The following is a 22561-nucleotide window of genomic DNA, read 5'->3' on the forward strand; positions in this document are numbered from 1 at the left end:
GGTACTTTTCCTCCAGGGAATAGAAACCTAACAGTCTGTCCCCTGAGTATGACCTTGAGATACTTTCATGTTTGGGACCAGTGGAGGCCCATCCCAGAGCTGAAGAAAGAAAGTTGAGGACTTAGGGAGACTGGGGAGAGGGGGCCATAACTGACTCAGCTAAAGAACTAAGACGTTTCTATCTGAGAGACAAAGACAAGAGGGGAGAACGCGGACATGTCTGTAGTTCCCAAAGACCTAGACGGGGAAACACGTGTTTGCCAAAGCCCTTGACTCCCACCTTGAAACTTGAAAGGGAAAGATAAGAGTTGATTAATTTAAGGAGCTAGGACTTCACTCCAAAAGACAGTGCAGGTTAAAGATATGAACAAATTCCAAAGAGATTTAGAAAACTCCCTAGAAGGCAGATCCATGTGCCTAGCATACAAAAGGTGCTCAATAATTGTTTACCTAAATGAATGATGGTTTGCAAAGCCCTGGGACACAGACCTGAGAGGTTTATGTCCATGCTCTACATACCCTTTGGGGAGTCTTCCTATCCCATGACACCCGTTCTCTGAAAACCCCTCTACAATTGGGCCCTTGCTGCCTTGTTTGTCCAGCCAGAGTTGACTGGACCAGGTTGACACTTGACCTAAGCTGGGCCAATCAGATTCTCTCTCCAAGGAATTTGGAATCAGGCTCTGGAAAGCTAGCTAATTGATTGGAAGTGTTTAAGCAAAGGGAAAAGAACAAAGTAGATGTGTAGAAAGAAGCAAATGAGACCCATGCTGCCACAGAGAAGCACAAGAGAAGAGCTGCCCTGGTTTCTGGCAACTTTCCAGATCCTTCACCCTCAGAGGCCCCTCCATACTTCCTGTCCTTGGGCCTCCATGAAATACCCCTGAACCTAGCAAACAAATTCCCTTTAGTGCTTAAGCTAGTTTGAGAGGATCTCTCTTCCCTGCAGTGTAGTAGAGGCTGCTGGTTGGCTCCCAATCCATTCTCTCTTCCTCCTTAGCAATTAGAACTCTGACTTTTCAGATGGCCACTTGGCCACTCACAATAAAGACTACATTTCCGGGGCTTCCCTAGTGGCGCAGTGGTTAAGAATCCGCCTGCCAATGCAGGAGACACAGGTTCGAGCCCTGGGCCGGGAAGATCCCACATGCCACGGAGCAACTAAGCCCGCGCACCACAGCTACTGAGCCTGCGCTCTAGAGCCTGCAAGCCACAGCTACTGAGTCCATGTGCCACAACTACTGAAGCCCGTGCGCCTAGAGCCCATGCTCCGCAGCAAGAGAAGCCGCTGCAATGAGAAGACCGCGCACCACAACGAAGAGTAGCCCCTGCTCACCGCAGCCCGCGCACAGCAATGAAGACCCAACGCAGCCAAAAAAAAAAAAGACTACATTTCCCAGCCTAACTTGCAGCTAAATGTGGTCATGTGACAGTTCTAACCAATGGTATGTAATGGATATATCATTTGTTAGCTTCCAGAAAGTAGTTTTAAAAGGAAGGGAGGGGGCTTCCCTGGTGGCACAGTGGTTGAGAGTCCGCCTGCCAGTGCAGGGGACACGGGCTCAAGCCCTGGTCCAGGAGGATCCCGTGTGCAGCGGAGCAACTGAGCCCGTGCGCCACAGCTACTGAACCTGTGCTCTGGAGCCCGCGAGCCACAACTACTGAAGTGCATACTCTGCAACGAGAGGCCACCGCAATGACAGGCCCGTGCACAGCAACGAGGACCCAATGCAGCCAAAAGATAAATAAATAAAATAAATGGATTTATTAAAAAAAAAGGAAGGGAGGGATTACACACCTATTAGGATGACCAAAACCCAAAACACTGACACCACCAAATGCTGGTGAAGTTGTGGAACAACAGGAACTTTCATACATTGCTGGTGGGAATGCAAAAGGGCACAGCCACTTTGGAATCCAATTTTGCAGTTTCCTACAAAACTAAACATACATTTACCATATGATCCAGCAACTGCTCTCCTTGGTATTTACCAAATGAGTTGAAACTTATTTCCACATAAAGACTTGCACATGGATGTTTATAGCAACTTTATTCATAACTGCCAAAACTTGGAAGACAATGTACTATTATTTAGTGCTAAAAAGAAGTGAGCTATCAAGCCACAAAAGACATGAAGGAAACTGAAATGCACATTACTAAGTGAAAGAAGCGAATATGAAAAGGCTACAGACTGTAGGATTCCAACTATATGACATTCTGGAAAAGGCAAAACTATGGAAACTGTAAAAAATCAGTGGTTGCCAGGAGTTGGGGGAAGGGAGGGATGAATAGGTGGAGCACAAAGGAGTTTTAGGCAGTGAAACTATTCTGTATGATACCAGGATAGTGGATACATGTCACTATACAGTTGTCAAAACTCATAGAATGTACCTTAAGGGACTTCCCTGGTGAAGCAGTGAACCTTAAGGGACTTCCCTGGTGGAGCAGTGGTTAAGAATCTGCCTGCCAATGCAGAGGACACGGGTTCAATCCCTGGTCCGGGAAGATCCCACATGCCGTGGAGCAACTAAGCCCGTGCGCCACAGCTACTGAGCCTGCGAGCCACATCTACTGAGCCCACGTGCCACAACTACTGAAGCCCGTGTGCCTAGAGCCTGTGCTCTGCAACAAGAGAAGCCACCACAATGAGAAGCTGGCGCACCGCAATGAAGAGTAGCCCCTGCTCGCCGCAACTAGAGAAAGCAACGAAGACCCAACGCAGCCAAAAATAAATAAATAAATAAATTTTAAAAAAGAGTGAACCTTAATGTAAACTATGGACTTTGGGTGATAATGATGCGTCAGTGTAGGTTCATTGATTATAACAAATGTACCACGCTGGTGTGGGATGGTAATAGTAGGGGAGGCTGTGCCTGTGTAGGGCCAGGGGTGTTTGGGAACTCTCTATACTTTCCACTCAATTTTGCTGTGAACCTAAAACTACTCCAAAAATAAAGAAAAAAAAATTTAATAAAGAAAAGAAAAAAAAGGAAGGGAGGGGTGTCCTGTCATACTTTTCTCCTATCTAGAATGCATTTGTGATGTCTAGAGCTCAGGCAGCCATCTTGGACCATGAGGTAGAAGCCACATATTATGGATGGTGGAGCAACAAAGTAGTAGCCTTGTCCCTGGTGACTGTGGAGCCACCCTGTCAGCTCTGGACTACTTATCTGTAGATGTTTTTTATATGAAAGAAAAGTAAATGTCTATCTTATTTGAGCCACTGTTATGCTAGGTATTCTGTCACTTATAGCTGAACCTAGCTCTTACTGGTACAGGCAGGCAAGTCATCCTAATCACCCACAAACTGTCCCTTGATGCCCTTGTCCGAAATGTATCAGGAAATGGCTTCCTGGCAAGATACCATTCCTGCCCCTACTGCTCTTAGCAACCAAGGTTCACACAGCTATTCATTCATTCATTCACCTAGTTATTGAGTGTCTGCTATGTGTTCACATCCTGCATAAGAGACACAGTCTCAGCTCTTAGGGACACTACCATCTAAGGGAAGAAAGAGCCAAGTAAATAGATATTTATAATGCAATGTGATTAGGGTTATAATGGAAGATGGACAAGGTACCTCAGAGCCCAGGGAAAGCAGAGCTGTGTCTGCTTAGGAGGAACAGGGAAATCTTTAAGCTGTGGTGCTTGGCCGTGAGCACTGGACTAAGAGGCTGCGCTGTGACGCGGTGTCGGGGAGTACTAGGTATAAATGGTAGAAGTGCTAGAGGAGGGAGGCTTGCTCTGGGAAGGATGGGCAAGGAGAGGATCATTCATTCATTTCAACAAGCATCTCCTGGCGCCTATTTTATGGCCCCTTCCTTCAAAAGGCTCACAGACATATAAACACAAAGTGCCCGAAGGGGAAACAAAGAGGGGGGAATTCTAATCACCCTTTTCTCAAGAAAATATTTGAAAATCATTCACACTGGGGTATAAATGACTGATAACACCTACCCTCTATGATACAGTGGGGCAAAAATTTAACCTAAAGAAATACCGTTTTAAGGAGAAAATTCAGATCAAAGCCTGGGGATGGGAAGGGATTTGGAGAAAGGCACAGAGGTTTTTAGAACTCCAGTAATGAGGCTACCATAGCACGATGAGTCCCAAGCTACGATTCTAGCCCCAGTCTCCCGAAAACTATCTCCCTGGGTGATACTAGTCCAGCCAGATCTCTAAACCTCCCCTTCTTTAAAATGGGAGAAAGATAATATCACAAGGGGAAAAAAATCCATTCTCCACTTAACTCACAGAGTTACTGTGAGGCTTAGATGAGATCACAGACATTAACAGCATGGTGCCAAGGCTTGGGGCATTTGGAAAATATGAGTATGATTTTTACTGTGATTTGTTTTCTGCCTCTGTATGAGATCAGCCCTCATTCCCCGTGCCTGTGACTGGATAGGTTAACAAAACCCAAAAATCAGCCTCTGGACTCAGGGAGTCCTTTTAATCCCCAGTAGTCAGTGATTCTCAAAGTAGGGAATTGACAGCTTCACCTGGGAACGTGTTAGAAATGCAGATTCTTCAGCTGACTCAGAAAATCTGGAGGTGGGGCCCAGCGATTTGAGTTGCAACGAGCCCTCCCAGTGATTCCGACGCATGCTCCAGTTTGGGGATCACTGGTCTAATTCCACCTTTCAGAGATGCAGTAAATCATCATTGCTAAAAGTATGCGGCTGGCCCCAAAATACCTGGTTTAGAATCTAGTTCCATTTTGGTATTTGCTATGTGACCTCTCTGTGCCTCAATTTCCCCATTCACGAAATGAGGATGATAATAGTTTCTACTGTATAGGGTTGTTGGGGAGATTAAATGAACTCACATAGGTAAAGTGCTTAGAACATTATTATTTGATTGCTAATGATGTTATCCATTGCAAAATTAAACGGAATTTGGTTTAGGAATTTCTCAACTTTCCTTGAGCTAATTAAAGATACCTCCCCCCACCCCCATGATCCTGCTCAGCAAGATGTGGGAACCACAGGTACAGAGGGACCGCAGTGAAACCTCTGTCACTGGGCAGACACAGAGTGCAAGATGTTACATGTCCTGAGTGCCTGAGTAAGGGCTCTGGGCCAGACTCTTACTTGTCACCCTCCCAGCCACCGTTTGAGACAGGCATCACCATCTGCATTTTTATAGATGAAGCTGTCAGGGGAAGGAACATGTCCAGGTGTGTCCAGGTCACATAATGCTGAACAGTAGCAGAGTCATAATTTAGATCCCGGTCTGGTCAAATCCAGGGCCAATGTTCTTTCCATAACACCAAGCTGCCCCACAGAGGTTAAGGGACACGGCTTCTTTGACCCTGGGACTGGATCTGCCTCTGAGCCTGAATTTCAGCTCAACCATCTCTACCATATGCCCTCAACATCCCCTCACACAGGAAGGGAGGAGGGAGGGACAGAGGGAGACCTGTCCAAAGAAAAGGAAGTTGACAGCAGTGTCAGGGCCCCAACTGCAAATACTCCAAGGGCTGTCCTACTAGAGAGAAAACAGATTTATTGAAGTTGGCCCTGAAGAGGATTTCCAGGACTGAGAGGTAGAATTAGAGACACAGAAACAGATTTCAGCTCAAACACAGGAAGAAGTTCCTAAGCAAGAATCAGTGACCCTGGAGAGAGTGACCTTGAAGTATTCAGGGACTTCAGGTGGTAGAGCATGATTCAGGCACCAGATTTTGGATTAGTAGTGATGGCCATCTAGATTTCTCTCAAAGCTAAGAGTCCATGCAAGGGCCTGGGCAGGCACTGGGCAAAGGCAGGCGAAACTCAGAGTACCAGGGACATGTCTGAACTTGGAAAACCAACTGGAGTCCTTCAGGCAGGCTTGCCTGGCTAGGCCTGGACAAAGTCTGAATTCCAGTTGGTGATACTGCCCTTTCTGGCCCCCACACCCCCCCCACACACACACACACACACACACACACACACACACACACACTGTGCTCTCGCTCTCTGAAGGCAAAAGATCATAGATGGCAGCACTAGGGCCATGCCCAGCTGCCTTGCTTGGAAGGGCCTTCTGCATGCCCCCTTCCTGGGTCAGGATTCATCAATAGGAGCCATTCTTCATTCCTGCGATTTCTCGGAGCCAGCTGTGGTAACCATGGCGACCCAGCCCAGGGGGCAGAGCTGCTAAAGCTAAGGCCTTGAGAGCTGCAGATTAAATTTCACCATTAGACATTCACTCCTTTGGACCATTATAATACGGGGCATAGGCACCCCTTTTGTGGCATCCCATGACCATTGGAGCCATCATTAATCAGTCACAGTATTTTTCCCATTGACTCTGGTTTTGTTCCATCATTCTGTTGAGGCAGCTCTTCAGGTAGCCTCTACCAATTAAAGTATAGTTGGCACAGGAGAAGAAAACCAGTTTCTAGCTTTGTTTTAGACCATGATGTTGTCCCTTGAGAGACTAAATCACAGAATATTGGAGATAATCTAACATTACCTCCTCGTTTTACAGACTGCAAAACAAAAGCTCAGATGAGTTTCTTGCCCCAGGTCTCATAGGAAATGCAAACAAACTAAGGAAAGAATACAATCCAAAACTTGCACAGGGCTTTACAGTTTGTAAAGCAATTTGACATCCACCCTTTAAGACTCATAGCATCCTGATAAGACAGTCATTGCTTTTATTCCCATCTGGCTGATGAGTCAGTGAGGCTCAGAGAAGTAAAGACAGTTGCCTGAGCTCACACAGCCAGGAAGTGGCCGAGATAGACCTGGGACAGTTGGACTCTAACTCCCTTGTTTATTCCCAGTCTGTGGGCCCCAGGCCCTGGAGGTCCAAGGAGTTACTACCATGGCCCTATGAAGGCACACTTATATAGTAAGCACTACAGACCAATAAAAAAGTCTCACAAATTAGTATGACCACATTCCAGATATGAATGCAGCTGTTATGATCAATAAGACACAAATCTTTAAACGTATTTTTGAATTCATGGTAGCTTTTTGTCCTTTTCCATATTTCTTAATCAATCAATCAATCAATACTAAAAGTACAAGTGTAAAGGAAAGGTCAGTGAAACCTTGACATTAAAAAGGGTTCCTTCGGGCTTCCCTGGTGGCGCAGTAGTTGAGAATCTGACTGCCAACGCAGGGGACACGGGTTCGAGCCCTGGTCTGGGAAGATCCCACGTGCCGCAGAGCAGCTGGGCCCGTGAGCCACAATTGCTGAGCCTGCGCGTCTGGAGCCTGTGCTCCACAACAAGAGAGGCCGTGATAGTGAGAGGCCCGCGCACCGCGATGAAGAGTGGCCCCCGCTTGCCACAGCTAGAGAAAGCCCTCGTACAGAAACGAAGACCCAACACAGCCATAAATAAATAAATAAAAATAAAACAAATACTTTAAAAAAAAAAAAAAGGGTTCCTTCTGTCGTAGAGAACAGACTTGTGTTTGCCAAGGGGAGAGGTGAAGGAGGGATGGCCTGGGAGTTTGGGATTAGCAGGTGCAAACAGTTATATATACAATGGATAAACAACAAGGTCCTACTGTATAGCACAGAGAACTATTCAGTATCTTCTGATAAACCATAATGGAAAAGAACATGAAAAAGAATATGTGTGTGTAACTCTCTCTCTCTCTCTCTCTCTCTCTCTCTCTATATATATATAGATACGTATAACTGAATCACTTTGCTGTACAGCAGAAATTGACACAACACCGTAAATCGACTATACTTGAATAAGATAAATTTTTAAGAAAGGGGGTCCTTCTGTGAGGTGGCAGAATCCTGGCTCCTTTGATCTTTGATGTCCGAGAGAAGATGAAATTATATGTACTAACTACATGTTAACTGTGAAAAATAAAATACAATATTTTATTTTATTTTTTATTTTATTTATTTATTTGGTTGTGCCGGGTCTTAGTTGCGGCAGGCAGCCTCCTTAGTTGTGGCATGTGAATTCTCAGTTGCAGCATGCATGTGGGATCTAGTTCCCTGACCAGGGATCGAACCCGGCCCCCCTGCTTTGGGAGCACGGAGTCTTAACCACTGCGCCACCAGGGAAGTCCCAAAATACAATATTTTAATGAGCAAACCGAGTTACACTTCAAATATTTAATGAAATGACAAAAAATGCACAGAAAACCCTGAGGCTTTTCATTTCTAACTACTGATTTATTTACAGAAAGTGCAGAAGATGGAGAAACTCGTTAAACCACACCTGGGGAACGCAACAGTGAGCACAGTCAGACGATGTGACACTACAGAATAGGCCACTGGTTTGTTTTCCTGTGGACTACAAAAAACGAAACCAAAAATGATGGAGGGGGAATCTTAGGAGCCTGAAAACACCCATCAACAAATGGACTTTACTTGAATCCTGCTTTTTAAAAAATAAACTGTAAAAGAAGTTAGGATAATTATGAGACAACTGGAAATTTGAAAACTGGATAGTTGATGATTTAGGGATTATTATTAATGTTTCAGGGTACGAGAATGGCATCCCATTTTAGTTATGTAAGCAAAAAAAGAAGTCCTTACTGTTTAGAGCTATGTATTGAAATATTTAAGACTGAAACAATATGATGTTTGGGATTTGCTTCAAAACAAGATGAGAGTTGGGGAAGCAGGTTGGGATGGGCACGGGGCAGCACTGGGTTATGAGCAAATGGAGGTTCATTATTTTCTTCTGTTTTCTGTGAATATACCAAATTCTCCATAAGAAAAAAATGAGGGCTAGTAGATGAAAACATAAAATTGGCAAAATAAGTTGTTGAAGCTGGGTGAGTCTACTTTTGTGTGTTTGAAAATGTCTACAACGTGAAGTTAATGAAAGAAGACAGGGGGTTCCTATGTTCAGAAAAGTTGAGGACCACTGCACTGTTACCTGAAACCCCTTGACACCTTAGTATATGAGCGGGCCCCTTTCAATGGACAGCTGTCTGGGCACAGCTTTTGATAAGAGGAATGGGATGGGAGAGAGTGGGGTTTGGAGAAGTCGGCCTGAGAGAGGCAAAGGAGGGCAAGGGCCAGGCGGGAGGGTCCTTGAGGGGCAGACAGGAAGGGCTTAAGGCTGACCTGCTGGCTAAAGGAAGTTGCACAAGCTCTGCTGCCTAATTCCAAAGAGGGCACGTAGTAGAAAGAGCACAGGATGTAGAGAGAGGAGACTGGGGGTTCTATTCTGGACCCAATACCAAGACCCTGAGCAAGTCTGCAATCTCTCCAGTCTCTGGGCCCCAGGGTCCGCATCTGCAAAATGGGAATGATAGTCAGTGCCGTTCCAGCCACCTCCCACTGGGAATCGAATCAATAAGGACTGGCTAAGTTTGTAGCCCTTGCAAACGTGAGCTGTCCTGTTCACATCATGCTCAAAGTTTGCTTTTGCTCACCCACCTGCCCAATTAGCAGATCCAAAGAAAGCAGGGAGCCCCACAGGGCCCTTTGTGGGTGGCCAGCAAGGAGGGGCAAGGGTGGGACTGGGAAGTATTTGCTAGCATCCCTCCTCCAGGCAATCCCAGCTCAGCTCTACTCCCTGAACAAGCATCTCCCCTGGAACCTCAAATCTGCAAGCCTGCCCCTCTCTACCCAGTGGGGTAGAGGGAGGGGCTGGGGCAAGGTCTCCAACAGAGTCACTGGCACACAGTAGGGGCTCGTCCACACATACTGAGTGTCCAGCTGTACCTTGCCCGGCCGTGAAGGTGCTGGGAAGAGAGGAAGGTCAGGCTGGGCCCTGCCCTCAAGGTGCTCACAGCCCAGTGGGGAAGACAGAACATAGACAAGGATGTGCTTGCCAAGGGCTGAGGAGGCCTGGGTGAGGCTGGAGCAGAAGAGAAGCCTGTGGGGGGCACAGACCAGGAGCGCCCACCCCACCCTGGGATGAAGTGATGCTTCACCAGAGCCTTGAAAAATGAGGAGACACTGGTGGAGCAAAGTAGGATGGGGAAGGTGACTCTAAGAGGGGAGAGGCGCCTTGGTAAAGTCCCCGGGTAGAGGTGTCAGCACATTTGGGGAGCAGCGTGGAGCTTATGGGGCAGGCACCTACCAGGGCCGGTGAGGAAGTGGTGAGCAGTGAGGCCTCAGGCTAAGCAGGGCCCCGAATGACCCTCTGGGAGTCCATGCTTCTAATGAGAGGCGAGGGGATGCTTTTGTATCACTGCCACATGCCAGGCTTCTTCTAAGCACCTGACAGACTTTGCATTATTTCACCAAATCCTGTCCACAACCCCAGGAGGTTTTACAGATGAGGAACCTCAGGCCCAGGGTATGGCATCTGTCCAGCTCACATAGCTGATAAGTGGTGGAACCTAGACTCCAGCCCAGGGTGTCAGGCTCCAGAATCCATGTTTTTAACCCAAACCTCTAGGTTTTATCCCACAGGTGATGAGGAGCTCCTGCAAGGTTCTGAACAAGAGAGGAGTGATTCAATAAATTCTCATGGTAGATGGGACTTCCCCAGCGGTCCAGTGGTCAGGACTCCACGTTTCTGCTGCAGGGGGCACAAGTTTGATCCCTGGTCAGGGAGCTAAGATCCTGCCAGCCGTGTGGCGTGGCCAAAAAAAAATTCTTGTGGTAGAAAGACTGATGCTGGGGCTCATCTGCAGACCCAGGCCAAGTGGGAGAAAGGGGGTGCAGCCCTGAACCCCAGGCTCGACTGGGTGACGGAGAGCACAGCCCAGCCCAGCTCAAAGCAGATGGCCAACAGGAGACACTCGGGTTCCAAGCTCCCAGGCTGATCTGATTACATGAATCCAACCGCCACCCCACTTGCTAAGTGCTCGTTTTATTTTTGTTACCTTGTTTATTCCTGTGAGGTACTTAATATCTTCCCCATTTTACAGATGAGAAAACTGAGGCTGGGGGAGGCGAGGCAACCGGCTCAGGGACATGTCAGTAGCTCTAGGAAGTGTAGAGCCCTCTGCCTCCAGAGCCTTCTCTCACTATCACACCTCTCTGAGCCCCACTTATCTCTGTAAGGATCACTGTGAAGATTAAATTAGGTCATATTTTTTTCTAACGGTGGAAGTCAGGCATCTTCAGAAGCAATGCAGAAACACTTTGGGGGAAGGGAGGGGAGGCACTGAATTTTAGGCTTGCCTCTGCCATTAGGCCCTCTGTATCCCTCTGAGCAAGTTCCTTCCTCCGTCTGTGCCTCCGTTTCCCCACCTATACAATTTAGAGCTGACAGACATGACCCTTCCAGGTCAAAGCTCCGGGACTCAGAGGCGGGGTTAATCATATCCTGCAAGACTGCCCCAACTTCAGCCACCAGCAGGAGCAAAAGTCTCCAAATGGTTTTCATCTGGATAAGCCCCCAGCCCCAGCCCCCAAGAGTCCAGGCTGGGACTGTCAGGAGGAGCTACACTGCAAGGCCTGGAGCAGGACCTGGGGCCAGCCCCAGGTCTCCCCCGGCCCCTGGTACGACCTTGAGCAGTCTCCTTCCCTCCCTGGGCCGACTCCCTGTCTGGAACGAGGGGTTGGGCGGTGACGTGGAAGGCTCCTGCCAGCTCTGACATTTATTATTTCAGGATCCCTCAGTCTCTCGCTGTTTTCCTTCCTGCGCTGCTGGAGCCTGTGGCGGGCTGTGCGCCCCTTCAGTTGGGCCCCTGAAGCCGTCTCCCCAGCCCGGGAACCCGGCCAGCCCTGCCAGCTCAGCCTCAGCAGCTGCCCCTTGCAGCATGGTGGGAAGCGGGGAGGAAGAGGGGTTGCAGGAAGGGAGCCGCACCCTCTGTGTGTGCTGAGGCCTCCACAAACCCCAAGTTTCCTGGCTGGGATTTTCCTCGGGAGACTGCTCGGCGGTGATGAGCTAAGAGACCAAGAACTCTGCAGGAGGATCGCTGAAGATTCCCATCTGACCCCTGGCCCCAAGCCCTGAATTCCACCCAACCCTGGGGAGAACCAGCCTGCCCTCCTGGACACAGCAGCAGAGGGCCCCACGCCACCCATCCTCTGGGTTCCCTTGTTGGCCTGGATGAATCCCTCCCTGCCCCAACTCGATAGTCATCATGAATCCCTTAAACCAGGGGTCCCCAATCCCCCGGGTCGCAGACCGGTACCGCACAGCAGGAGGTGAGCGGCGGGAGAGCCAGCGAAGCTTCATCTGCCGGTCCCCATCGCTCCCCATCACCCGCATTACCGCCTGAACCATCCCCCGCTCCCCCTGTCCGTGGAAAAACTGTCTTCCACAAAACCGGTCCCTGGTGCCAAACAGGTTGGGGACCGCTGCCTTAAACCCCAGTCCTCCCCAACTCTGCAGTTTCCTCAACGTGCCACACTGTTTCCAGCCGCTAGACCTCTGCCAGGAAAGCCTTTTTCCCATTCTGCCTAGTAAACACTCCATCTTTCCCTTCTCAGCTTACAGGGTACCCCCTCCCCATCACGGCAAAACTGACTTTATGCCACCCTGTGCCCACTACAGCCTTCTATCAGAGCATTCGTGGCCCTTATTTACCTCGTCTGAATCTCTATGGCGCTGAAAATGCTAAAAGGGCAAGGATTGGCTCATTTGACTTTATAGCCACAGCACCCAGCACAGGGCCTGGCACATGAGTAGCAGTAAACGTTTGTGGAATGAATGAGTGAGTAAATGAATGAATAGATACTAGCAAGGCCTTGTGGGAACACAGAAAAGGCAGCAAGGGTTAAGAATTCAGGACATCACACTGTTCTGAGGTCCAAATTCTAGTTCCAGTACTCTTAGTTGTGTGACCTAGGGCAAGTGACTTAGTTTCTCTGAGCCTCCATTTTCGCACCTGTCAAATGGGATAATAATAGCACTTACCTCATGAGACTGAATGTGATCGGGCATTTAAGTACCTAACCCAGTGCCAGGTATACAGGGAGGGCTGCATGATACCCATCTTGCCCAGCAGACATCTCTGTATTCCCAGGCCCTGAGACACATCCCCAGGCTGCCAGGGGAATCAGCTGGGGTGCTTAAAAAAATAAGGGTTCCAGAGCCTCACTTCAGACCTGTTAAGTCAGAGTCCCTGAGTAGGAAGAAGAGGAGTGAGAGGTAAGGCACACAAGTGTGCTTTGAACTGCCCCGGTCCAAATCCTGGCTCTGCCACTTACTGCTAGCAGAGTTGCCCAATTTATCAAAAATAAATACAGGACATGCAGTTATATTTGAATTTCAGATAATCAGTGAATAGTTTTTAGTATAAGCATGTCCCATACCTTGCACGCACATCCTGTATGTTCTTTGGCAATCCTGTTTACTGGGTTATTTTATCTCTCTGTGCCTTTGATGGGGATTACATGAGTTAAAATGTATATGGGAAATGCTTACAACACTGCCTAGTGTGTTTGCTATTCCTATTTTTATTGCTTTAAAAGCAATCCAGATGATATGGAAGAAACTTGAAAACCTTATGCTAACTGAAAGAAGCCAGACACAAAAGTCCACATATTGTAGGATTCCACTGACATGAAATGTCCAGAATAGGCAAATTCGTAGAGACTGAAAGTTGCCAGAGGCTGGGGAAGTGACAGTGGGGAGTGACTTCTAATGAGCACAGTATTTCTTTTTGGGATGATGGAAATGTTCTAGAATTAGTGGTAATGATTGCACAATACTGTGAATAAAGACTGCCGAACTGTACACTTTAAAATGGTTAAAATGGTACATTTTATGTAATATGAATTTTGTCTCTATTTAAAAAAATCTACCTAAAAGCAACCCAGGGGATTGTAACGTGTAGCCAGGACTGAGAATGGGGTAGGCTCTCAACGAATGTTTGATGAAGAAATGAATGGATGGGAGAGAGGAGAGAGCAAAGGGCAGAGCAGAGGGGAGAACCTGCCTTATCCAGACCTAGGCTCAGCTATTCATTCCCGGACACCCACAAGGTACACAGATTTCTTTTTGCTCTGGTGCCAGGACTGCACAATTTTAGTGCTTACTCACAGTAATTACCTCATCCCTGTTGCAATTATCCTCCCCTTTTCTCTGTGGTTCCTAATCTATTTAACCATCCTATATGCAGGTGTACTTGTGTTTTTAGTAAAAGAGAATTAAATAAAATTAAGTATCTGTTAGGCGCCAGGTAGATGCTAGATGCTTTAGATGTAATCCCCTCAAACAACCCCATAAGATAGTTATTATCACCCTGATTTGCAGATGGGGAAACCGAGGTTCAGAAAATTCAAGTCATGTGCCCGAGGTCACACAACCAATAGGAATTCAAACCCAGGTCTGCCTGACTTCACTTACGGGACAGTCTCCACAGATCTCAGCCACACCCCTCTATGCTGTGGGCTGTCAATCATCTTTTTTTTTAAAATTAATTAATTAATTTATTTATTTTTGGCTGTGTTGGGTCTTCGTTTCTGTGCGCAGGCTTTCTCTAGTTGCGGCGAGTGGGGGCTACTCTTCATTGCGGTGCGCGGGCTTCTCATTGTCGTGGCTTCTCTCGTTGTGGAGCACAGGCTCTAGACGCGCAGGCTCAGTAGCTGTGGCTCACGGGCTTAGTTGCTCCGTGGCATGTGGGATCTTCCCAGACCAGGGCCCGAACCCGTGTCCCCTGAATTGGCAGGCAGATTCTTAACCACTGCGCCACCAGGGAAGCCCTGTCAATCATCTTTTCATGGGCGTGAGTCTTTCTTCCCAGATGGGGACCTTGTCTTGTCATCTCCATCCCCTCAGAACCTACCATCTCGCCTCCGTACACAGCAGGTGTTCAATAAATAGTGTTTAATGAATAACTAACCTTAAGGGGGCATGCAATAGCTCACCACAGTAGTTTTCACTCTGACTGCTCATCAGTTGCCCGGAAACCTTCTAACTGTTCCCTTGCCCAGGCCTCACCCTTGGGAGATTCTGATTTGTAGGTCTGCGTGGAGCCAACAGCATCTGAAGTTCTTAAAAGCTCGGTCAAGGTCAAAACCCAGCCCAGTTAGAAAACCTTTAGCAGCTGTTCCCAGCTCAGCCTCCTGTACCCTTCACAGTGAGGCCCACTCTCTGACCCCAGTGATGCCCACTCACAAAGTTCCCAGGACAAAGGGGGCCCAGGGCCCTGCCCCAGACTCTGGGGATCTCATTGTGCCTCCGTGGGCTTCACTGCCTCATGTACTCTGGGCCCATCAAAGGGACTTTCTAGCAGAGATGTCTGAGGACTATACTACCAAATTGCTTTTGAGGAAAGCATTTTCCTTCTGCTCTGACCTAAAGCTCCAGTTTCTGTCCCCAAATATGCCTCTGTCACCTCGGTGGCCAGAACAGCTGAATACCAGGCAAGGAAGTTGGGCTCAAAGACGGCCATTTGGGGAGGTGAGGAGCCTTTGTGAGACTGGACTTGAGGCTGACGCTCCAGGAGAACCCTGTGTCCTTGTGCAGAGGCAGCCTGGAATGGGAAGAGGCTAGGCTCAGATGGAGCTGGATTCTAAGTCTGGCCTGGAAAACCCTCTTGGCCCAGGTCCCTGGCCACCATCCCATGTCTCTACTTCCCTTCTCAGGAAAAATTCTCATCTGCCTCCTCCTCAAATCCAGTCCAGGCCAGTGTGGAGGGGAAAATAGCACTAAATCTGTTTTTTTTTTTTTCCCCTAAATCAGTTCTCAAGGTCATCAGTGACCTCCGTGTTGCTGACGTCAGGGGTCGTGTCTCTGTCATTTTCTTATGTGACCTCTGGACACCTAGGCAGCATCCGACAAAGCTGAGCGTGGCTCCCTCATCGGAACATTCCTCCCCTGGCTTCTGAGGCACGGACCTCTCTCGATTTCCTTCCTTCCTCATCGGCAGCTCCTTCTCAGTCTCCTTCATTAACTACTCTTCCCATCCTAATCTCTCGATCCTGAGTTCCCCAGAGCTTGGGCCCAGGTCCTCTTCATTCCTTTCCTTGGGTGATTTTATCCACTCCCACTTCTTTAAAACCAGCTAATGTACTATACGCATTATGTGGTTCATGGACCACGTGCATGAGCAACTCTTGGGGGTGCTGGTTAAGATGCAGATTCCCAGACACCCTCCTGCAGGCTGGTGAACCTGCCAAGGACATTTGTCATTTTTAAAAATTAATTAATTAAATTAATTATTATTAATTAAATAACAATTAATTTATAATTAATTATAAATCATTTATTTATCTTTGGCTGCATTGGGTCTTCGTTGTTGAGCGTGGGCTTTTCTCTAGTTGCAGTGAGTAGGGGCTACTCTTCGTTGCGGTGCGTGGGCTTCTCATTGCGGTGGCTTTTCTTGTTGCGGAGTACGGCCTCTAGGTGTGCGGGCTTCAGTAGTTGTGGCTTGCAGGCTCTAGAGCACAGACTCAGTAGTTGTGGCGCACGGGCTTAGTTGCTCCGCAGCATGTGGGATCTGCCCGGACCGGAGCTTGAACCCGTGTCCCCTGCATTGACAGGCAGGTTCTTAACCACTGTGCCACCATGGAAGTCCCGGACACTTGTCATTTTTGCCAGACTGGTATCTGAACCTCTCTCCTACATCTGGGAAACTACTTGCTGCACAAGTCTCAGCAGAGCTTGCCTCCTACAAAAGCTGACGAGACCAAATTCATGCTTTTCCAGACTCTTTTGCAGCTAGGGTACAGGTAAGTATGAGCTAGCCTTGGCCAATCAGAGGCACTCACTACAGACTTTGAATCAGGAGCAGAGAGAGTGGAAGATCATTCTTATACTGATGGCAACAGCAGTGAAGGTGCCCAGTCCCCAGGGGACAGTGGTGGTATATGCTGTGGCATTTAGTGCGAGGCAGTAGTGTCCTCGCCAGACTGGCTCAGTGGAGTGATTTTGGCTGAGATCCCCCCTGCTGCCTCGCCCCAGTTCTCTAGCTTCCCAGAAATCCTGTGAACTACTGAATATTCCCTTTCAGGGAACTCCTCTTCTGTCTAAATCGGCTCAGGTTGGTTTCTGTTACTTGCAGTAAGAAGCCTAAGTAAGAAACAGCTACTGAATTGGACTCTCTGGGAATGATGCCAGGTGATTCTTATACAGATCCAAGTTTGAAACCCACTATCTCAATGCTGACAACTCTCAAATGTGTATCTCCAGCCCACCCACTCCTTTGACCTCCAAACTCATATATCTAAATGTCTTCTTGATTTCTCCCCTTGTATGTCTCAAAGATCAGTAAGATGTAAAAACAGAATTCTTGACTCTCCTCCAAACCTGTTCCTCTCCCAGATTTCCCCTTCCTAGGAAGGGGCAATGGCATTCTTCCATTAGGAATTTGGGAACCATTCTTGACCACTCCCCACATGCACCCCATCAACAAATCTTGATGCTACTACTTATAAAATACTTATAGAATCTGTCCACTTCTCCATCAACCACGGCCCTATCCACAGCACCATCGTCTCTTCCATGGACAACTGCCAACAGCCTCCTTGGGTCCTCTCCTGCCCCCTCCAATCTCATCTCCACACAGCAGCTTATATGACTGTCCTAAAATATAAATTGGATCATGTTGCTTGCCTGCAAAATAAATAAAATCCAAACTTGCCACCAGGGCCTACAAACTTGAATATGATCTGGCTCCAGCCTACCTTCCCAAACTCATCTGTTGTCACTCTTCCATTTGCCATCGCTATGTTTCTGCTCCTCTGGCCTCCTTTCAGTGTCACAAATACTTTAGGTTCTTTACTGACTCAGGGCCTTTGCCTAAGATGTTCCCTCCAACTGGAGCACCCTTACACCATTATTCTTTATTAATGCTCCTTCTCAGGTTTCTTCTTTTCTTTATTTGTTACTCCCATCGATATTTTCCGAGCTCCTACTATGGTGCTGTGGTAAATACTAGGGATAAAATGGTGAGATAGGTTATTTTCTCATGGAAGTCAAAATCTAGTGAGAAATCAGATTTTAACAAAGTAATTATGCAAATAAATGTAAAATTTATCTAGGATGTGTGCTGCAAAGGAGAGAGACACACGGTGCTATTAGGGATAACTGAGCTATAGAGTAAATGTGGAAAGACAAGTTAGGAGGCCAGTGCAGTGTTCCATGGGAGAGGTGACGATGGGGACTAGGGTAGCGATGTAGAGAAGTAGAGGGATGGCAGAGATGTTTAGAAGGTAACACTGATGACCCTTGGTGATAAAGGGAGCATGTGGAGCTTCTGGCTTGCTTACCAGAAGAGAGGGAGGGACCACTCTCTGAGAAGGGGACACCAGAATGGCCAGCCTCGGGGGGGAAGTCATGAATGTGGCTTTGACGTGTCCAAATGAAACAGCTGAGTGAGCAGTTGGACATGAGGGTCTGGGCTAAAGGTACAAATGTGTGAGTCACCTGAAGATGGAAGAGGACTGAACCCATGGGTGTGGATGAGATTGCCTGGGGAGAGAGGCTAGCATGCCAAGAGATGAGGACCCAGGACCAAACCTCAAGGCAGGCCTGGACAGGGAGAATGAGCCTTCATGACATTTATTACACGTGCAATTACTGACTTGTTTGTTTACCTGTTTACTGCCTGTCTTCCCCAGAAGACTGTAAGCTCAGTAGAGCAGGGACTGCGTCTCTTTAACAAGCAATGTGTCTACCCAGTGCCTAATACAGGGCCTGGCATGGAGCAGTTCCCATGCATGATGCTGGCCACTGTGTCCCTCGGCAGGGCTGGCCTCATCCATTCCTTAGATAAGATGGTCTCCGCTGGTCTCCACTGTCCAGCAAAAAGCCCAAATGCCTAAATGACATTCAAGGCCCTCCAAGTCATGCTGTACCCCCTGAGCTCTCCAATCCATCTTTTTAATTCCACTACACCTGAGCTTTCCAAACTGGGGTTCCTTTACACCTGGATAACCAGAGGCACAAAACAGGATGAACACAGTGCCTCTCCCTGGAGCCTATATTGTGCCAAATGAAGAGAAATGGCCATGGACACATGGGGGTGCGGGTGGGGACTTTCCAGGCCCTGCTCCTCTTCTCCGAGAAGTGTCCCCTCCCACAATGTAGGTCTCTGTGGCCATGTTTCCCTGCCTGAGTCAATCCCTCCATGACCTCTGCTGATGAAACCAGGGGTGGGGACCCAGCTTCTGGAACCAATCCAGAAGCTAGGCTGGGCCATCAACCTCTCTGCCAGGAACTTGGACGCAAGACTGGCTTGGTTGCCTTTAGATGCTGGACCAGTGAGGTCACGTGAATGTGGGGCTGAAGATGCCTGACTTCCCCAGAAGACTGTGTGATGCCCTTTGGGGCCTGTGTGATGACAAGTGAGCAAAAGCACTGTTTAGCTGTGCAGAAAGAAACAAGAGGCAAGAGACAGCGGGAATGAGGAAGCAGCTGCCTTTGTTCCTGATGACTTCCCAGATTCAAATGAGGCCCTGGTGAGGCCCGGGTGAGGTCTACTTTGACTTATACTGTTCTTCAGTCCCATGAGGCACCTCTAGGTCCTTAAAACAAATTTCCCTTCAACATAAGCTTTAGAGGGTTTCTGTTTCTTACAGGCAAAAAAATCTCTAAGACTACATAATTTTTATTATTTTTTGCAAAATAAAAATGTTATTATTTTGGTAAAACAAACATCGACACATGATGAAGCAGAATGGAAAATTCACAAGAATATTAAGAATTAAGAATGAAATCCTTTCTAAAATAAGATTCGAAGACACTGCAGTCACAAAGGAAAAGATAAATTTGACTCCAATGAAACTTAAAACTATGCATTATAAGACATGATACCGACTTAGGCAAACCTTCCTCTTAACCACCACCCCTTTATTGATAATACATTTTCTCTGAGGACAGATATTGGGAAGCATGCACATTTCCATAGCAGTTACCTCTGGGGAGAGTACAGGAATCGTGAGACATGGTCAGAGGTGACTTTAGTCTTTTCTGTTATATATTTTAAATTTTTAATTAAAAATTAGTATGTCTTTTGTTCAATTAAAACTTCATTAGATCTCAAAAAATATATATAAAACACAAGCTTTTGAAGATCCCCTGTTTGTGGTGGACTGCTTCATCCAAGACCCACTGGGAGATTTAAGTTCACTAGTAGTTTGAGACACATGACATAGTATGAATTCTCAGCACTGTCACAGTGGCTTACTTGGTTCCTGAATATGCTTTCTTCCCATCTGTCTCCAAATTCACTCACTTGTCCTCTCCACTTAATGGAGTTCTTCCATCCTTCAAGACCCATCTGGAAGCGTCACCTCCTCCAGGAAGCTCTCCCTGACTGCACCAGTCCTCACTGCTCTCTCTCTCTCCCTCGCTCCACTGGCCTCTTATGGCACTAACCATACCTTCTCTGTGTACTCTGGACAGACTCCTGGGGTTCCACTTACCTCGCTAAGACAGGCTACTTCTCCCCAACCAGCCAGCAAAGCTAAGCAGCATCTTTATGTTCTTGGTGCCTAGCAGAGAAATGCCATGGAGAACTGACATAGCACAGGCCTTAAAGTCAGACAAAGCCACTATGTGGCACAAGGCAACTGCCTTAACTTCCCTGGGCCCATTTTCACCTGTGTTATTGTGAATATCAATGAGATGATGGATGTAAAGGGCCCAGGACAGGAAGACGACGGTTGACAGAATGATTATCTGTCTTAATACTCCCTCACATTTGAGCAGCTTTTAATTAAAAACAAAAAACATTTAACAACCCAGAGAGGTAAGCAAGGAAGGTGAAATAGGGTGAAATTTTAAGGGTGAAATAACTAAGGTTCAGAGAAATTACATAGGGACTTTAGAAGGAAAGAGAATAGGACCAGGGGTTAGAACATTTGGGTAGAAATGCCAGTTCTTCCACTATCCAGCTGTGGGAGCTTAGATAAGTCTGTAGCACTCTCTGGACATCAGTTTCCCCGTCTTAAATGAGAGAGTTCCTAGGTGATCTCTATCTTAAAGGGTCCCTCAGCACTGACATTCTAGCTTCCTGTAACCTGCCCAGGGTCCTTCCTAGCAGGACTGCAAAAAAAGACCGCAAGTCCCAGGACAGAGTCCCTAGTTACTCCCAGGAAACCAGCTGGGACTGGAACACTTGCTTTGAGAATCAGTCAAATTTTGATTCTGCCAAATGGAGCTTCAAGCCTGGGGGTTAGTCATGCCCAGAACTGAGATCGGGGTAATGACAGCATCAAACTACATGTAAATATAAACACAAATGCAAAGCCAAACAGGAAACCTCAGGAAAGTCCAATCCAAAGGTCAGATTCTAACTTTTGAGGCACTGAAATGCTGAAGAGCAAAACTGTATTTGGGTGTCAGAAACCTTTCTGTTGCAAAAATGAACCTTTGCGCGCACCAAACTAAAGTCCCAAAGGCAAAGGAGACTGGGTTTTGTCTGGCTTAACCTGGGGTAAAGTTGAGCCCTGACGGGAGTCTGCTATGGCCTCCAGATCCATCCTAAGGGCTCTCTCCCCCAGGCACGCACAAGTGCTTACACACACGAAGCCAGGCAAGGCCAGATGCACGGGCATAAATGGGCATTTCTGTCCCTGGAGAAGGGTTCATAGTACAGCCCTTTCTCCTGATCCTGCTCTAACATTTTAATGAACAACCCAGAGAAGAGTGTGAACTGTGAAAGCCCTAAGGATGCTGATTGTACTGACCTCTTCTAGGTCACAAAATGAAGACAAACCTCAGGTAGCTCTCTGTCCTCAGGATGAGGCTCTGAGGCAGTTTCCCTGTGAGCCTCCAGTAAAATACAATCTACATTCATAGGCGGTGGACTCTAAGCTACTGGTTCTGCCCAAGGAAGGAAGCCAAAGCTTCTTATTTTAATTAAAACCTGTACCCCCACTATATGCAAAGCACTAGGCTAGGCTCTGTGAGAGAAATGAGGACAAAAGAGACCCAGTCCCTGTCTAAAGAGGTCTGTCAATTAACCCCATAATCATTCCACTAATCAAAATGCATGCCTTACATACATGGCCTCATGTAATACCATAGTCCTGTGAGGTAAACATTATTATCCCCATTTTATAGATGCCAAAAGTGGGGCGCAAACAGATCAGGTCACGTGCCCAAGCTCACACGGCTGGCAAACTGCAGAGCCAAAATTTGAACACAGGTCTGCCTTCCCCAAAGTGGGTGATCTTTCCACAGTCCTCTATCACCCTTACCAAGTGATACACACAGACTGTGGGATGGGGGTTCAGACTGCTGGGGAGAGGAGGAGAAGAAGAGATATCCCAAGACATTGGCCCAGGGTATTATGAACTATAAATCTTTGTATCTACCACGCAGTAGGTGCTCAATATTCTTATGGTGAAGGATGGAAGGTGAGAGCTGCTGTTGAGGTCCAAAATGCCACCCCAATTCAGGGCATCTTCTGAAAGGGAGCTGCAAAAACACATTATTCTCCTTTGGCCCAAAGCCTCAGGGTGTCTGCCCTAGAATATTCCTGCAGAGGAGGCCGGGGAAACTGCAGCGGGTCTGGAGAAAAGGAACTAACTCCAATGAGCAGGGGAACGGGGTGGGGCAGCCTGCAAGGGCCAAAGAAAAGGCCTGGGATGCATTTCTGGAAAAGACAAAGAGGAGAGGGGAGGGGAGAGGAGACTGTAAACTTGTGAACAGCCTGGCCAAGGTGAACCCCGGCTCCTGGCGCCTTCTCATTCGCATTCATTCCACAAACACCGGCCAAATCTCAGAACCAGCAGTCTGGGGGAGGGCGCCTCACTGCTCCCAGGGAGAAGTTAAGTTCAGGA

The 22561-nt window shown here is 47.6% G+C and overlaps 1 protein-coding gene across 8 annotated transcripts in view; it reads right to left on the reverse strand.

The window, feature by feature from the left end:
* Window positions 1-22561, reverse strand: part of ASAP3 (ArfGAP with SH3 domain, ankyrin repeat and PH domain 3) — a 47451-nt gene that overhangs the window by 24138 nt on the left and 752 nt on the right. The gene's annotated exons all lie outside the window — the stretch shown is intronic.

The sequence above is a fragment of the Balaenoptera musculus genome, chromosome 1, assembly GCF_009873245.2.
Source record: "Balaenoptera musculus isolate JJ_BM4_2016_0621 chromosome 1, mBalMus1.pri.v3, whole genome shotgun sequence".
Classification (NCBI taxonomy): Eukaryota; Metazoa; Chordata; class Mammalia; order Artiodactyla; family Balaenopteridae; genus Balaenoptera; species Balaenoptera musculus.